The sequence below is a fragment of the Panthera leo genome, chromosome B2, assembly GCF_018350215.1.
Source record: "Panthera leo isolate Ple1 chromosome B2, P.leo_Ple1_pat1.1, whole genome shotgun sequence".
In the NCBI taxonomy this organism is placed as follows: domain Eukaryota; kingdom Metazoa; phylum Chordata; class Mammalia; order Carnivora; family Felidae; genus Panthera; species Panthera leo.
Window position 1 is genome coordinate 33,184,637 of NC_056683.1, and position 16,289 is coordinate 33,200,925.

At 36.8% G+C, this 16,289-nt stretch overlaps 1 protein-coding gene across 2 annotated transcripts in view; it reads right to left on the minus strand.

Moving 5' to 3' along the window:
* ILRUN (inflammation and lipid regulator with UBA-like and NBR1-like domains) overlaps positions 1-16,289 on the minus strand; it is a 95,849-nt gene that overhangs the window by 78,697 nt on the left and 863 nt on the right. The gene's annotated exons all lie outside the window — the stretch shown is intronic.

Genomic DNA, 16,289 nt, shown 5'->3' on the forward strand with positions numbered 1-16,289 from the left:
TAAGGTAAAGCATTGAATATGAAAGAAAAAGACTAAAAAGTAAGCAAACAAAAATGGCAACTTGAAGATCTCCCACCAAACAGAGCAAAAAAAAAAGAGTCAAAAGATGAAAAGAGAAAAGACAGAGGACCAGACCGGAAGATCCACTATCTGAAAAATAGGAGACCTAAGAAAAGAGAACACAGAAAATGAAGGGAAAGAAATCAAAGGATTAACTTAAGAAATCTCCCAAGAAAAAGAAGACAGTTTCCGGACTGAAAGGGCTCTCTAAAGCTGAGCACAAGGTATGAAAATACATGTTGAAATGTATCCCCATCAAACTTGAGAACACCAGGGACACACAGCAAAGTTACCAAAAGCTTCCAGAGAGGGAAAAGACAGGATTCATACAAAGAACAAAGTATCAGAACAGCATCACATTTCAACATTTCCACGGAAAAAAAGAAGACAAAAGAGCAGTGCCTTCAAAATTCTGAGAAAAAAATATTTCCAACCTTAAAACTGTTACCTAAGCAAACCTGGATATCAACTAAGCATCAGAGTAAAATATAGTTTCAGAATACAAAAGTCTCAAATTTTATCTCCTCTGCACTCTCAGGAAGTTTAAAAAAATGGGGTCCAGGAAACAAGGTTTCCAACAACGGGTGGGGAGTAGGAGGAGTGTGAAAGAAATCCCCAGGGTACCCAGAATAAGAGCTGTGCAGCACACTCAGAGCTCAACCAGTCCAGATTAGAGTAGGTCAAATGCTCTGGAAGAAAGTTCTTCAAAAAGGTTAAACTGATACAACACCGTCTGAACCTATGAAGAAGAGATTCATGGTTGGTAAGGACTTTGAGAATGACTTAGGAAAAAAATATCTGAGAGACTGAACAAACCAAAAGCCTACACAATTATTACCCTTGGGGCAGCAAAAGATTGTACAGAAAGGGAAAATGAATCTAAGTATACTAATAGCTCGAGTGTCAGTAAGCATTTAAACAGTTAAAACAACATAGACGCTGAAAACGGACTTCTCTAAATTACAAACACTTAAAATGGGAGAATGGGAGACAGGGTAAGTGAAACTAACAATTACCATGTGCCAGGGCACAGCTCTAAATCTTTACACATGTTAATTAATTAATCTTCAGATAAAAAAGGATATTGTCTTTATATATGAGGAAACCAAGGCACAGAGAGGGTAATAACTTGCCAAAGTCACACAGACAGTACATAGCAGAAACTCTGAACTTTGCTCTTTACCACCACACTGGCTATCAAAGAATGAAATCCTCATCTCCCTGTGGGAAATAAACAGATTATAGTTAAAACAGAAGAAAAAAAAATCAATAGAGAGGCAAAAATCTCAAAATCAGTTGAAAGAATTGAAAAAGATTGCTTCTGGGAACTGAAAGAAGGAAAAGGGGGTCTAGAATTCCTGGTTCTTTTAACAAGCCTGTAGAAATTTACTTTACTCTTGGAGACTATGTGCATTTATAACTTGGAAAAACTGAAAAATTACAAGAAGATGTACTTGCCTTTAAAAATATTTTAAGCAAACCTTAAAACTCTTATTCAACCCTAGAAAACTGGACATAAACAGAGGAAAAAGTGCAAAAACAAGCCCAAGTGTGTGTGTGTGTGTGTGTGTGTGTGTGTGTATAAACATTTGATACATGATAAAGGTAGCATTTCAATCTTTGGGAGGAAATATGAATTTCTCAAAAAAATGGAAACCAACTAATCATTTGCAAAACATGTTAGGATATGGACCTCCCAAAACACTGCCAAATACATTTTAACTATATAAAAGATTTATGTAAATTATGCAATCATAAAGAAAACAGAGGTAAATAATAATTATGTAACAATTATGTGGGGAAAAGATTTATAAACATGAAACCAAAAGCAGAAATGAAAAAAGAAAAGATTGCTGGATTCAATTTCATAAAAATTCACAAAGAAAGCGCCACAGAGTTAAAAAAAACAAAACAAAACAAAACGTTATAAGCCAAGTTAAAAGAAACTGGAGGAAAGGCAAGTATTTAATAAGAAGTCCATTGCCTTAATATATAAACAACTCAAGTTAATGAGAGAAAGAATAACACTCCAGTTGAGACAGAGAAGAAAACACAAATAAGTCACAGAAAAGTACAAATGGCCTCAATAAAGCTGGGGAAAATACAAATAGCCAATAAAGATATGGAAAGATGTCCTACCTCATTCATAATTAAAGCAATACAAATTAAAATGAATACATTTTAACCTGTCAACCAGCAACAATGTAAAGACAAAGATCATTCCTGGTTGATAAAAGTGTGGCAAAACAAGGACTCTTGGGGCGCCTGGGTGGCTCAGTCGGTTAAGTGTCCAACTTCAGCTCAGGACATGATCTTGCGGTTTGTGAGTTTGAGCCCCACATCAGGCTCTGGACTGACAGCTCAGAGCCTGGAGCCTGTTTCAGATTCTGTGTCTCTCCCTCTCTCTGCCCCTCCCATGCTCACTCCGTTTCTCTGTCTCTCAATAATAAATAAACCTTCAAAAAAAAATTTTTTTTTAAAAAGCCAAGGACTCTTGTGCAGGGACAGTAAAAATGAAAATTGTTACAATATTTTTGGAGTCAATTTGATGTTACCTATCAAAATTTAAACTGCCCATACACCCAGCCCCACCAATTCCACTTCTAAAACTGTACCCACAAGTATACAAAGATACCTGTACCAGAGCAGCTTTATAAAAGCAAATACTACCTGGAAACTAGCTGTCCATCACTAAGGAAATATTTAAATTAAATATAGTCAGCCACAATGAATAAATACCATGCACCCATTAAAAAAAATGATGTCCACAGTATACTGTGAAGTTAAATAAGCTAACGTATATATACTATATATAATACATATACCTAGGTTCTGTGTGTGTGTGTGTATGCGCACACACAAGTTTTCAAGTGTAAGGGAGGAGAGAAGACCTCTACAAGAGATGGTACACCTACAGATCATGCTTTCAGAAAAACTCTTGACAACTGAAGTAGATGATGGATCTGAAATGACCTGGCCTAAAGTCCGTACTTAACAATATATCAAAGTTTGTTTTAAGGCGCTGTGGAGGAAAAAACTTCCCAAAAAGACCTAACATTTAAGATCTAAAGACATCTATCAGGAACTACGTTCACTGACAAAATTTTAAGTATCTATGTAGAAGACAGTTCTTTTTCAGGAAAAAAAAAAAAAAAAAAACTGTAAGAGGAGGGATTTAAATCTGCATGTAGAATGGAGGAAAGTATAGTAATAACTTACTAGCATACATATGGACTCTCTGATCAAATACAGGCCTACAAAGGTACACAGTGTCTCTGAAAAAATAGACTAATGGCTACTTTTGCAGAGTGAGTTGAGGGAGGGAAACACAGCGATCTATGTACTATCTAAACTTTTCATAAGAAACACATATCCATTTTATAAGTACATATCTAAATAAAATTTTTAAGAAGTTAAAACACAAACAGGAAACTGGAAAAACATGTGCAAAATCTAACTTACAAATATCAATTTTTAAAATGACAAAGATGCAAGTGTGTCTGGGTGGCTCAATCAGTTAAGTGTCCGACTCCTGATTTCAGTTCAAGTCACGATTTCATGGTTCGTGAGATTGAGCCCCATATCAGGCTCTGCACTGACAGTGCAGAGACTGCCTGGGATTCTCCCTCTCTCAAAAATATATTAAAAAAATGACAAAGATACCAAACAGCAAGGACCTTTACAGGTATTAAAGCTATGTAGAATAACATCTGGAAAGGTACACAAGAGACCAATCAGTAATAGGTACTGTCTCTGGGAAGAGACACAAAATCTAGAATCAAAAAAAGACTTACCTTTCACTGAAAAATCTCTGGTACTGTTTGAATAATGATTTTTTAATAACAATGATTATTTTTCAATGTCTGTAGAATATTCAGCAGTAAAATAAAACAGAATGAACTTCCATCAATGATCCATGCTGCAATGTGGATAAACCTTGAAAACATTATGCTAATAAAGAAAAGAAGCCAGCCACAAAGGCCACAATACTTCATGTTTACATTTACATGAAATATACAGAAAACGCAAATTCAGAGAGACAGAAGTCAGAATGGTGGTTGCCTGGCACTGGGGATGACTGACCACAAATGGGCATAAATCTTTTTTTTTTTTAATTATTTCTTTGATATACTTTTTCAATGTTGTATTTTTGACAGAGAGAGACACCAGGTGCAAATGGGGGAGGGGCAGAGAGAGAGAGAGAGAGAGAGAGAGAGAGAGAGAGAGGGAGGGAGAGAGGGAGGGAGAGAGGGAGGGAGGGAGGGAGGGAGGGAGACACAGAAGCTGAAGCAGGCTCCAGGCTCTGAGCTGTCAGCACAGAGCCTGACACAGGGCTCAAACTCACAAACTGTGAGATCATGACTGGGCCGAAGTCGAATGCTTAACCAACTGAGCCACCCAGATGCCCCTCAAACTGCCATAAATCTTACTGGAGTGACAGAAATGTTCTAAAACTGGCTTGTGATGATGGTTATACAAATCTATAAATTTACAAAACTCACTGAATTTGTACACTTAAGATAGGTGAATTTTAGGATGTGTAAATTGTATTTCAATAAAGTTGTTACATTTTAAACACCAAAACAAGTAGCCACCACATAGCTGAAATCTGCTTTAAAAATACTGTTCTTTAGTGAGGGGAAAAAAAAAGACAAAAAAAAAAAAAATTAATGACTGAAATCAAGATGATGGATACACAGGGTTCATTAGAACCTTTTTTTTTTTAAATAAAAAGGCCTATAAAAAAATAGCCAGCACACACACATAAAACTTAAGATTTCACCAGCAAAGAAATGCAAACTAGAATAACAAACATTTATCTATCAGATAAATCTATTCAGCAAAAATTAAAAATCGACATTCCAGAAACCAAGTTTTCTAATGCCTAAACTGTTTGTATTATCAATTGTTACATCCTTCATGGAGGCAATCTGGCAATGTTCATGAACCTTCAAAAGGCCATACCTTTGACCTGGCAATTCCACTTCTAAGAATTTCTCCAAAATAAATACATGGGCTATATGTCACAGTTTTTTAAAATACTAAGAGAAAAGAAAATAATCAGGCAAATATGAAAAGATGTTTCTAATAGCAAAAAACAACAAAAACCAATAAATGGCTTCTCAACTAAAGTACAGAATACCCAAGTAATGGAACACTAGCAGCCATGAAAAACAGACATGGAAAGATATCTACGTTTAGTGAAAAAGCAGGCTATAAAGCAATATGTCTTCCTTCAATATTTCTGAACTGGCTGATTTTTTGTATTCAGTATCACTACTTTTACAGTCAGGAAAAAAAACTCCACTTTCCAAAAAGGCAAACTTCCTTATTAAAAAAATGGACAAAGGGCATGTTCAGCTAATTCATAAATACAGTGGACATTTAGGACATAATACTCCTCAGAAATGACAAAATACAAATTAAAACAAGATCACACTTTTTATCTACCAAACTGACAAAAGAAAAACATTTTTAATTGTAATATGCTGCACTGATGAGGTATTAAAGGAACAGCTACTCACACAGTAGCTGGCAGAAATATAAATTAGTCTGACCTTTATGAGGGAGACAATTTAGCAATTAAATATTAAGAGCATTAAAAACCACGTTTATCTTTAGCCCAGCAATCTAATTCTATGAAAAAACTCTAAGGAAACAATTAAGGATGCAAGCAAAGATTTACCTACAAGAATTTCAATACTGAGTTTACAGTGACAAAAAAATAAAAATAACCTTGATATCCAACAAAAAAGGATTATTGTTATTTTATATACACTTAATACCATGAAGCCTTTAAAAGTATAGAATCATATTTATTAAAAATGAATAATCGTAAGAGATTTTTCAGTGAAAGATTACAAATTGTGTTTGTAGTGGTTTAAGAGTATCCACCAAAATTCACATCTACCCAGAACCTCAGGATGCAATCTGATTTGGAAATAGTCTTTGCAGATGCAATTAGTTCAGATGAGGTCAGATCAGGTTGGACCCTAAATCCAACTGACTGGAGATTGGGGAAATCTGGGGAGGGGGAAATCTGGAGGCACAAGGAAGAAGGCCCTGTGACTATTGAGGCAGAGGTTGGAGTGACGTAGTACAAGCCAAGGAACACCAAGAAATGCCAAAAGAAGGGAGCCATCAAGAGCTAAAAAGAGTTAAGGGAGGATTCTTCTCTAGGAACCTTCAGAGCGAGCAGAGCCCTGCTGATGCTTTGATTTCAACTTCTAGCCTCCAGAACTGTAAGAGAATAACTTTTTGTTTTAAGCCATCCGGTTTGTGGTAATTTGTTATGGCAGCCCTAGAAACCCACCAAGTGTATACACAGCAATCAGGAGCACAGACTCTAGTCCGAGACTACTTACATCTGAATTCTATTTCTACCACTTATTACCCATGTAACTTTACTAAGTTACTTAACCTTACTGAGCCTCTTTTCCTTTTCTGTAAAGTAAGAATAACTGTATTTATTTCCTGAAATTATTGTGAGCATTAAATTATGTAGTAATCACTTGAAACAGTACATGGAATATAGCAAATACTCCACTTTCATAAAGCAAACACAGGTACGCACACAAACACATGCAAGTATGTACTAGAAAAATACAGATGAAAGGGTTAAAATTGTTTATCTCTGGCTCCTGTGAGTATGGCTTGCTTTTGTCTTCTTTTTGCTTACTGGCACTTTCTAGCTTATCTGCAATGATTTAAGTCATAATAAAATTTTGTATCATAATAAAAGTTATTATTTTTAAATTAAAAAAAATTTTAAACACAGTTGGTTCCCAGTTATATAGCTGTATGCAAAACCTCATCCCTCAGCCAATGATTTCTACTGTCCCAAAGTCCGTTATCAGTTTTTTTTTTAGTTAAAAAGCAAAATTTACTTCAGAAAGTAAATCCTGACCAGAAAGCATTTTAGAAGCACACTGTGTATCATTCAATCAATCGAGTAGTAGGCTGTTGATCCATAATAGGTTGTGAATCACTGACCTCAAGCACAATAATTCAAGTGTGAACCCTTGGAAATACTTCATAGAGCCATGGTTCACACATAAGAAAACACAACTGTTCATTTTTTAAAGTGAGTCTTTTAAAATCCAGTACATAGTCAATTCAGTGGGGCTGAGTTCCATATTTGGAATTAACTGCTCCTCTCCAAAGACATACATTAACTCTGGCTAATCATGAGAAAACCACTCACAAAATCAATAACCCTTACAAGTGAAAAATGTATCAGTTTCATCTGCACAAGGTAATTCCATAAGAGTTAAACCTCTTCAGTTTCAGTCTTGTGTTTTGGGTCCCTTGCGTTTAGTCAGTTAAGCATCCAACTCTTGATTTCGGCTCAGGTCATGATCTCAGAGTTCCAGGAGTTCAAGCCCCGCATCAGGCTCCACACCATTAGTGTGGAGCCTGCTTGGGATTCTCTCTCTCCCTTTCTCTATCTTTCTCTCTCAAAATAAATAAATTTTAAAAAAACCTTATAAAATGTGTTCTCTGAAAATATCTCATAAGCAAATTCAGATGGATTCACTAGTTTACTTAACACATTTTGCTCTTAATACAGCAAAACAAGTTTTAATAATTACATGTAATTACTGGATGAGAGTTGGTTGCTCAATACAGTGAAAGAATTCTACTGTACTTGAAGAGATCAAATCTGAAGAGATAAAATCTACCACTACGCTATTATTTAGTAAAATATAGATTTATTTGATCATCCTATCCAAATATCTTGACAACTACTTCAGTACAAGGGCTGTGTTACCCACTACTCTGGATAGGAAGAACAATTATTCAAATTGCAATACCACTGCTGTTTAAAAAATACACACACACACACACACACACACACAGAAAATTCTGTAAGTATACATACACATACAAAATTCTACAGGCATGGAAATTTTCTAAAAGGTACAGAAAAATAGATAGTAGTGGCTACATCTGGAAAGAAGAACAGATTTTTGCTTCTCACTTTTAGTCCAGAGGTTGCAAATTAGTGGTCCAAGGAACACATCCTACCTATAGATGAGCTTCATGTGGTCCATACAGTGTTTTAAAATTACTTGAAATTGTTTTCATGCTTATTTATTTTTGAGAGACAAAGAGACAGAGAGTGGGGGAGGGGCAGAGAGACGGGGAGACACAGAGTCGAAGCAGGCTCCAGGCTTCAAGCTGTCAGCACAGAGCCGAAACGGGGCTTGAACTCACAAACTGCAAGATCATGACCTGAGCCAAAATCCGACACTTAACCAACTGAGCCCCAAGGCACCCCAAGATGGGGCCAACCTTTAGAGGGCTCAAATTGCTTCCAGAAACAATATTCTTGCCGTTAACTTAAATTTTAATTTCTTTCATGGCACATATATTGACAACATTTACATCTCATGGCAAACTGAATCTACAAAAAAGCCTGAAAAAGAGCTTAGATTATAGGACTTGTTTCTTCTAACAGTACTGGACCACAAAGTCTCCTTAAATATGAAGTCTTTAGTCCATCTACTCTCACACCTTACTGAATCCGATGTTTAGGGAGAACCAAAGGCTGTTAGGGTATATCTTCCTCTCCAGGGTATGTATCGTATGTGATCAATATTATCAAAAAAGCAATGTTCAGAGAAGACAGCACTACTACGAACAATTAGTGTCCCAATTTCAAAAAAACAAAAGGATTTCATGAGGCATAAGAAAGGGAAGAACAACATTCCAGGCAGAAGAAAAAAGTTTAAATTGGGAAAGCAAAAGTATATGCGGGAAATGAGCAGCAGACCAGCTTGAATGGAGCAGAGAGAAGCAAGATATCCAGCATAAAGGTATGCAGGAAAGGTAGAGGCAGATAAACCAGGACCAATCTTTGGAAGGCCCTGAATGTCAAGCTAAAGCCCTGTTCTTTATGTGGTACATAACAAGGGCATTATTAAAGGTTTCTGACCAAAAAAAAAATGGTCCAGATCAAAGCTGTGATTTAGAAAGATTGGTCTGGTAGTGGTATGTCCACAAAATGGATTGGAAGGAAGAGAGCCAGATGTAGAGAAACAATTTGGAGAGTATTCCTGTTAGGGTAGTGGTGCAGGGAATGGAAAACAAGAGTTGGAAAGTGCACTGTAGAGTGGAAACGAACAGGGTTTGGCAAGTGATTTGAGGTGTCCAGGAAAGAGAGGGCATTGGATAGAACTCAGTTCAAGCCTAATGTCTAGGAGACCAATGGAGCTATTAACAGGGACAAATCAGAGAGAATGGCTGGTAAGATGGGGAAAAGGATAAACTGATCTTGTAAATACACAATTAGGGGCACCTGGGTAGCTCAGTCGGTTAGGCATCTGACTCTTGATTTGGGTTCAGGTCATGATCTTCTGGTTCGTGGACCAAGCCCTGTGTTGGGCTCTGTGCTGACAGTGCAGAACCTGCTTGGTATTCTCTCTCTCTCTCTCTCTCTCTCTCTCTCTCTCTCTCTCTGCTCCTCCCCTGCTTATGCTCTCTCTCTCAAAAATAAATAAATTAATTGATACACATTTAATTTTGGTTCCTAATAGAACACCCCTAATATTTTCCCCCATTAGGAAACCTTGCACACTTTCCTGGCCCAATTTTTAGGGGTGTTCTGAAGAAAATATGTATTTAATACAAGTAAAGGATATATTTAATGCAGTCAATGAGAAGCCAGTCCCAGAGCATGTGACATGATCAAAACTAAGCTCCACAGGATTAAGTTGGACTCCTACCTCACACCATATGCAAAAATTAACTCAAAATGGATCAGTGACCTAAGTTTAAGAAGTGAAACCATAAAACTCTTAGAAGAAAACATACAGGTAAATCTTCACGACCTTGGATTATTAGATACAACGCCAAAAGCACAAGCAACAACAAAAAATTAGATAAGCTGGGCCTGATCAAAATAAAAACCTGTGCACTGAAGAACATTATCAAAAAAAATAAAAAGACAACCTATAGAATGGAGAATAATGTTTGCAAATTACATATCTGATAAGGGTCTAGTATCCAGAATATATAACTCTTACAACTGAACAAAAAAGACAATCCAACTAAAAAAAAAGTCAAAGGACTTGAATAAACACTTCTCCAGGAACGTATGCACTGACCAAGAAGCATAGAAAAAGACATTCAATATCATTAGTAATTAGAGAAACACAAATCAGTCTACGGCCATACCACCCTGAATGCGCCCGACCTCGTCTGATCTCGGAAGCTAAGCAGGGTCGGGCCTGGTTAGTACTTGGATGGGAGAAACACAAATCAAAATCACAGTGAGGTACCACTTCATACCCATAAGAATGGCTGTAATTAAAAAAATGAAAATAACAAGTGGTTGGCAAAGTATGGAGAAACTGGGACAGACCCTTGTTCATTGCTAGGAGGATTATAAAATAATCCAGCCGCTGTGGAAAACAGTTTGGTGGTTCCTGAAAAAGTTACACATTCAACTCCTAGGTATATAACCAAAAGAAGTAAAAACAGGTATTCAAACAAATACATGTACACATATTTTCATAGCAGCACTATTCACAATAGCCAGAAGTTGGAAATGGCTTAAATGTCCATCAAGAGGCAAATGGATAAATTGTGGTATACACATACTTTGTTGAAACATTATTCAACCATAGTATTGACACATGCTATACAACATGGATGAAGCCTGAAAGACACTAGACACAAATGGACGCGAATATTGTATGACTCCATTTATATGAAATATTCAGAATAGGTACATCCATAGGAAAAGAATTCAGATTGGTAGTTGTCAAAGGCAAAGGGTGAAAATGGACCTGGGTGGTTGCCAGGGCTTGGGTTTCCAGGGAATGAGGAACAACTGCTTAACGGGTGTAGGGTTTCCTTTTGGGGTGATGAAAATGTTTCAGCTCGATATATATGGTAGTTGTACAACACTAGGAATACACTAAATGCCACTGAATTGTTCATTTTCTCATGGTTTAACTTCATGTCGATTTCACCTCAATTTTTTAAAAATCAGCAATATTCCAAGCCAAAAATAAAAATAAGCTCCATGTCTTGTTACTCCTGATCCCATTAACCGCATTATAGCCAAGCCAATATTCTCGATGGTTCTGCTCCACTTGCTCCTTCCTGGTTTCACTTAGGAAACATCCTCTACCTGTATTACACTACTTTCTCATCAGTTCAAATCGCCTAATCATTTCAAAACTTCTAAGAAAGCAACCTGCCCACAGCAGTCATTCCATCTTTGTGAATCATTCCTTCTACTTGACTCAGTCCATTTCTACCTGTTCTGAAATTCAGCTAATTCAGTACTGACATATGAATGTTTCCTCATTATTCCAAAACTTTTCTCTCATCATTTCAGGCATGTTCTTTTCCTATCAGAACACAAAGTATAATACAGGCTGTTTTCTGCTTCTGTATTACACTATCTGCTATTCAAAATACATTTATTTAAATACTGTCTGGTTGATAGTTTTTGGTGTTATGTGCTACACAAATTTTGTGTGGAAGGAGTGGGAAGATAAGAAATGGTGAAGAAACCATCTCCACCCATCCTAGCTATAATGGAGATTAGTTTTCACTTAATCTGTGATCAGAAATACAAGGCCCACAGCAATACTGTTTGTAAAGACTTCCTGCAGGACAATAATATACTTTTTACTGTGCTCCTTTTAAAACTAAAATGAATCTAAATACTCTATTTATAAACTTTTTTTTTATACCCAGAGTCCAAAACTTCTATGTGCCACTCAAAAAAGATAGAAAAAAAGTGGAGAAGAATATCCAAAGAACTCTCAACCTTCTTAAAAATGTTACAGACTGTACAACACTCTATCACTGAGTGTTATGCAATCCTTCCCTACCCTCTTCCTAAAACTGCTGCTTGGCACACATTTTTTTCAAGGAACCCAGTACTAATATCATGATTTATGTTACAAAAGTCTGGCTGCCAGGCTTTTCCTAGACTCATACACATAAACTAGAGAGTGGATCAGAAACTCATTTACCATGCAGGTGACTGAAAAAATGGATTAAGACCAGGCAGGGGAGGTACTATGAAATACAAGGTACAACTGATTTTTACATCTAGATCCTGATTTCACTTCATCAGTTATACCTTTATTTTATCCAGTGGGGTGCCTCTGACAATGCTGACAAAGTCAGCAGGACATGAGTGTACAAAAATGTTTTTCCAAGTTGCTTTTCTAGAACACATCTGTTCCATCCACTGTGGGCACATGTAATGTTCCAAAAAATGTATATTACTTCCTGAAGACACCAAGAGGTAAGCTAGAATGTTGCAACACCACAACTGCAAAGGGCCAGCCAAATAAGTAATCAACAGTGTCTATATGCTAGTCAACTATTATTTATACTTATAACTGAGAAATAAGGCCAATACTGACTCCTAAGTTAATGCCCTCTAAAAATCTAGAAGTGTTAAAAAATAAAATCTAGAAGTGTTACTTGCCTCGTCACAAATGCTAAAGAACAAAACTCACTTTAAAAACATAAGAGACAAATGATTTTGAGGACCAGAAGAGAATTTGAAATCTTACATAACACTAAACTGTACGCTTAAAATTGGTTAAAATGGTATATGTTTTATGTTAAATTTTCTAAAAATCATATGTAAATTCTCCTATGAATCATGTCGGTTTCCCCTGGAAAAAAGATAAGTGTATTAGACTACATTAAAGGATGAGAAACCATTAAGTTGAATGTGTTTAAATTATAAATAGTGAAAAAATTTTAGTGATTTCAATTAACAGAAACTTTCTGACCTCTTAAGGAAGGTGTTTATTAGACAGTCTCCATCTCCAAGGAGGGCATAAGCAATGAAAAAGTTTAAACTGTAGTAAGTAAGAGAGATTTAGTTTTGACATAATTCTAACTAGAAAAGTAATTAAATACTATAATAAGGTACCATGCAAATCTCTGCCCTCAGGGATGCAAAAATAAACTGTCTTGGAAGGATTATATGCAATTCTTCAGGAAAAACTGGAATGAACTGGAGAATCTCTTAAGCCAACTTCCAGTTTTAGAATTCCAGGTTCTATACTCACTGTCCAATAGTGTCTCTGCAAGACATTCCACCTATAGAAAGTTATACTAATCTACAAATCATTTCAGTTGGCTTAGCATACTGGGTTTTTTTTTTTTAATCACACCACTTATTCACTTTCTGTACTTACTGAGGAACTGAATATTGGCTACTTTTATTAAGTATCCCAGGAGCATGGCTGCCAACTCAGGTATAAACACTACAAAAAGCTTAAGCTGGGGGTGCCTGGGTGGCTCAGTCGGTTGGGCGTCGACTTCGGCTCAGGTCATGATCTCGCGGTCTGTGAGTTCGAGCCCCGCATCGGGCTCTGTGCTGACAGCTCAGAGCCTGGAGCCTGTTTCGGATTCTGTGTCTCCCTCTCTCTCTGCCCCTCCCCTGCTCATGCTCTCTCTCTGTCTCAAAAATAAACAAATGTTAAAAAAAAAAAAAAATTAAAAAAAAAAAAAAGCTTAAGCTGAAACAATACTTCATTCCAAATTAAAAATTAGAAATATCTACAAAATGCACAATGAACTAAAGACTAGGGGAAAAAAATAGTTTATAGGGTAGATAATTGACAAGGCCAAAACATTCAACTTAGTTTTTTTGACAGCTTCTTAAAAAGCTAATACTTACTTTTGAAAATAAAAGCAAAGTCTTTCCAACTTGAGTTTCATTTTAGAAAACTCATGGCCTTCGTTTTAAAATAATGATTTTTAATTTACCATAGTATTTTCTAGCAGTCATCAAACAACCGAATGGTGGTTATTTATTACAACCAATAGGAGGCACTTAAGAAGTCACAGTAAAGTTAATCATCTCAAATTCAACAGGTTAATCACAGCAATTTGAGAGATTTTGCCAACCTATATTATAGGACCATCTCAACAAAGTTAGACATTAAATGACATTTAAAAACAATACATTTCTAGACCACATATTTCTTAAACAACACAGACAAATGTTTTGACCAAGTACACATGCATGACTATATTTATTTTAACTAGATTGTATTAATCAAGATGAGCATTTGTTTAAAACAAAAATCTAATGAACTTAACCAGGTCAAAATAGAAATCGAAATATAATACTGGGGCTAACTGTTTTCAATAGAAAGAAAAGAATAGTAAGCTTTACTTCCTTCAATTCACAAAAAATTTTTCATTTTATAATCAAAGACAAAGAATATGACTTTTACAACCAGAAAATAAGGTGGCTTAAAGCTGAGTTACCACTTAATTGCCTGCATTCCTAAGAAGCTACTAACTTCTAACTGCTTTAAAACCTGAATACATCTGGGGCGCCTGCGTGGCTAAGTTGGTTGGGCGTCAGACCACAGCTCAGGTCATGATCTCTCAGTCCGTGGGATTGAGCCCTGCATTGGGCTCTGTGCTGACAGCCCAGAGCCTGGAGCCTGCTCCAGATTCTGGGTCTCACTCTCTCTTCACCCTCACCCGCTCATACTCTCTCAATCTCTCTCTCAAAAATAAATAAACATTAAAAAATTAAAAAAAGAAGAAAAAACCTGAATACATCTTTTAATGGCTCACTACTTTGCTCAGAAATGTATCACACCTTGTTTCATACAGAGATGCTACATCATTAGAATACATGCTACTCTGTGCCATTGAGCTTAATAATTTTTTATAAAAAATTCAAATAAAATTTTTATAACGCAACTATAATTTTTAAGTTATTTTTTTCTTACCCACACTGGGCCTCACCTTTCACAAAACCTAAAAACAATCTTAGATGTTAAACACACACACCTCAAACACATAAAATTCATTACACTGGTTTTGTAGCCACAATAATTATACTAATAAATACTGACTCTAAAGAACTAAAAACTTATTAGGGCAGGGTTTAAATGGTACGACTCACAAGGGGGTGGGGAGAAATAATGATCCTCCCCTACCAAACTGGCAGCAACAATATGCCAAGTTTCCTATGCTGAACTAATGTAAACAAGGAAGAAAAAGAGCTGGGGGTGGGAAGCTGGCAGGCAAGAGAACAACCCTCGTCAAGATATAGGTTTACTTCTAAATTTCACTAGGGTAATACCTGTTCTCAGTGTTTTCAATAACCCCTATCAAGGACTATTTAAACACCGTAAGTTGGTGTTCAGAAAACTACTGCAGGCTGTAGTCCCTCTCTTCCCAGATGTAAAAAGATGTAAGTGGGGATCATAAATGCTTCTTTAATTATAAAGACTATCTCTCGCATTCAATGCCTCAAAAAGTTTTCTAAACATCTAGCAATTCAATCCCACTCTTGCTGTAACAATCAAGTTTAAAGATAAAATAGTAAGACCCACCAATGATGCTACACAGAAAAAAAATTCACACATCATCTTTGGTGTGACCATAGCTACAAGTAAGACGAGCACCATTCCAGACAGGACTAGATGAGAAATGGGATAAAGACTAAGCTTACAGCCTCTTTTTTCTGGCATTGCCTGAGGCATTCAGTGGACATGGAATAAAGGGGAAGCTGGTTGTATAAGTGATGCCAAGAGAAACAAGATTCCACATGTCAGGGGACTGAATGCCCAAACACAGAGAGCAAAGGGCACTCATCCCATGGCTTTCCGACCAAAGAAAAATGAGTTGTTTCACCTGAAATCTTTTCAGAAGAAGTCTAATGGTCTGTACTTTACCACTCACCCTAAGTGAGTGAATTCAACAACCCCTCCTCAGAGAACAAGGAGAAAGCCTTGCTTATCAAAAATAGCGAGGGCTACATCCAAAGCCAAGAAACACTCCTTTTGGTCTAAGCGCCATGGTCTTCTGCCCCAATTCTACAAGGAGACTCCAAGCCAAAAGATTTGGTTCCTAGTTTTCCTAAGCCAAGTTCTCCATTTTCCCAAACAACCCAGTCTTATTTCAGATAAGCCCCTCTCCATTCTGGCATTCTGGAGTCCAGGGCTCCAGTTCTCCCAGAAAGTTCCCTCCTCCAAGATAATCTCCTTTCCTCCACTTTTCCTAAGGCTTTCCCAGACCCTGCCCCCAAGCACTCCCGGTCCTCCGTTAGATCTACTAGCAGATCCCACTCCTCCCTGGCACAACTGTTCGGAAAGTCAGCTCTCTTACCGTACTCACTTGTCCTTCCCCAAAATATGTTTCCTTTTTCCCTGTCTTCGAATGAAGAAACACAACACACACGCGCGCGCGCATAGTATCTGTTCTCATCTCCT